The sequence below is a fragment of the Haliotis rufescens genome, unplaced genomic scaffold, assembly GCF_023055435.1.
Source record: "Haliotis rufescens isolate VD_foot unplaced genomic scaffold, xgHalRufe1.0.p SCAF_8, whole genome shotgun sequence".
NCBI lineage: Eukaryota > Metazoa > Mollusca > Gastropoda > Lepetellida > Haliotidae > Haliotis > Haliotis rufescens.
In genome coordinates this window covers 44,681,981-44,685,177 of record NW_025964372.1, presented here as the reverse complement: position 1 = coordinate 44,685,177, position 3,197 = coordinate 44,681,981, and positions in this window count along the sequence as shown.

Below are 3,197 nucleotides of genomic sequence, written 5' to 3'. Positions count from 1 at the left end.
TTTATATTGTTGCAAATTTATTCAGCACAATGCGTTGGTACCCGTGAAGATCCATGTTAGAATTAGTCTCCAGCAACCCAGTCGTCAGAGGCGACTAACGGGATCGGGTGGTCAGACACGCTGACATGGTCTTTGAATGACATCAATCCTTGGCCGGTCTGTTCAAGATTCGAATATTTACACACGACCGCCATGTAGCTGAAATATTGCTGAGTACGACGTTAAACAACAAACAAACTTGGCGTCTCGGATACACATGACGTTGGCGTATCACAGATACAGAACCGGATCAGTTGGTCATGCATCTTCATCCTTGACCTCTTTCTTGATTAATATGCATGAAGCGGTAGGGGGCAGGTTATTCACACACGCACGCACACACTTTATAGTGAGTGAGTTTGGTTTAACGCCGCTTTTAACAGTATTCCAGTTATATCACGGCGTGTCAGCTTAATGTGGGAGGAAAGCCTGAAGTGATGCAGACGTTTACCACTTCGGTGAAACCCACGAGCACGGGTATGGTGCTGACAAACCTAGAAACAAAAACGGGGCGAACCGGGATTCGAACCCACAACATAGGTTTCCGGCGTACCCAAGGGACGCAACTCTGCATAGCGAATCGCGGCGCCTTAGACGACTGGGCCACCCGTGCCCCCCTCATTTTGACGGACCTGCATCGTCGGCTGCGACGTCAGTGGTGTCAGCGTCCTAGAGTATGACCACAACTGCGATGGAGACAAGTTTGATTAACTGACGAGTCACGTTTTAAGTTTTGCCGTGCGAATGGGAGACGTCGTGTTTACAGGCATCGCGGGGAACGTTATGCACGGAACTGCATACAGGAAGTGGACAGATTTGGTGGTGGTAGTGTGATGATGTGGTCAGCCATCTCCTACACTCGTCTGGTACAACAAACGTGGTGCAAGTTCTGGGGAATTTAACGATTTACCGGCACAACGTTTCACGAGTGATATTCTCCGGCTACACGCCCTTCCCATTATGCAACAAGCAAACGTCACGTTTCAACCAGGCAACGCCCGACCTCACACGACAAGACTGACGACAGCCTGTTTCGGAAATCACAAATACCAGTTCCTGGCATGGCCCTTCTGGTCTCCAGATTTAAACCAAATCGAGCATTTATCGGATGCACTAGCTCAACGTCAGCAACAACCACAGAACCCCCGACAGTTGGCACAAGCACTGCAGGCAGAAGGGTGAACATTCCTAAGACCACAATTCGGGATCTGTTGTTTCCGTTGGACGACTATTCCACCGTCAGTTTTCGACTCTTGTCGGCCATACAAGATTTTGAGAACAGATGACCTTGACCTTAAAAAATCTAGTTTCATATGAGCCATATGGAACTAGGTCAATGACAATGTGTGCCAATTTGGAACAATCAATTACCATGTGTTGATATTTATATGATATATGAAATATACATCAAAAATCACTTTTGCGTTTCTTTATTTGCAGAGTATATTTCGAGTCTTGGCCAGACAGATCCGAAGTTGAACGTTTGGCCAATAGTGTACGCCTTTGCGACTCGAAGTCGGTGACCAATGTAATGTAACAACTTGAATACTGCTAAAATCAGCGTCAAACCTCACTCACTCACTCACTCACTCGCTCGCTCACTCGTGTTGTTTCAGGGCAGCCCAGAACAACGACACAATCGTTCCCACGACCATTACTCATTTGCTGATAACAATATTCTTACTGTTGACTCTGGAATGGTGAATTGGGTTTAATACAGCTTTGGACAGAAATTCATATCAGGGCCCGTCCATTCAATGTGAGAGGAAAGCCCGAAGTGATGCAGGTCTCAGACGATTAAACCGTCTCCATGGTCTGGTGATAGAGCGTCCGCCCGGGGAGCGGAAGGTCCCGGGTTCGATCCCCGGCCGCGTCACACCAAAAGACGCTAAATGATGGCACTTCTTGTTACCCTGCCTGGCGCTCGGCATCAAGGGATAAAACAAGGACATGTCGATTCGGAGTCAGAACACTGTGTCTGAGTAGGGTATTTATATTAAACTGCGGCATGGTATCTCAGTGGGCTAGCACAATAAAACCAGCTTAAGTCACACATACACACAAGCATTACTCCGATCTAAGCGGCGTTGGGGAACAAACAAAACTCCGAGCTGGTTCGAGCCCCGCGCGCACGCATGCACCGACATACACACGCATCCCACCAAGTACGCTATCTTCCACACGTACAGATTTATTATCACTGCACCGACATAGTTGTGTTGTATTGTCATGAATAAAAAACACTGCATGTCCTTGGACTGTTCGCTGCTATGAATATTGATTGTTGGAAGATATCAACATGGCGTGGTGTCGGGCGGGCGTTGTGATGATCGCTATAACGCGGTGAGGACTCACGCCTTGAGTTCACACCTCGAGGTCACATCTTGTCGGTCACATGGTGTGTATTGAGCAGTCAGAACAGCTGGACTCTGTTCAATTCCGGGTTCGAGTCCCGGTGGACACAGTTGGTAATATTAGACACTGATATCAAAACTGTAAATATTTCTGCACTGTAAATGATTTGAATAATTGAACTAAATATGTAGGTTAAGTTTTTTCAGACAAACACCTTAATTTCCGTTTAATAATGTAAATTGAATGCAAGTGAAACTGCATTTGCCAGTTATAATCATTTATAATGCAACGTATTATTTAGGAAAAATATTTGTTGAGGAGAAATTATTTTTAATTTTAATTTCTCTTTCTCATTTCTGTTTTATTACAACGACCTTAATAACATTTGTGTTTTCAAGCTTCTTTCCTTTGTTTGTTTATTGTTTAACGCCGTACTCAGCAATATTCCAGCTATATGACGGCGGTCTGTAAATAATCGAGTCTGGACCAGACAATCCAGTGATTGACACAACCCCAATACACTGAACGAACTCCTGTAGGTTTATTTCATGTTTATTTCAACACCAAAGAAATTAGGCGATGTATGTTTCAATAAACAGTCGGTCGGATCGCTCTTGCTGCATAACCCAGTCATGTCGATATCTCGTGTGATGAAATTGAAGCCTGTGGTTTGCAGTCGCCCCGACCAGCTGTGCAACACGTGGAATACTGTGTCTGTGACTCATTGTCAGTGCGTTGCTAGATTCATATATACATGACAGTCGACTCCGTGTTGCTTGTATAATTAGGGGGTCGCCATATGT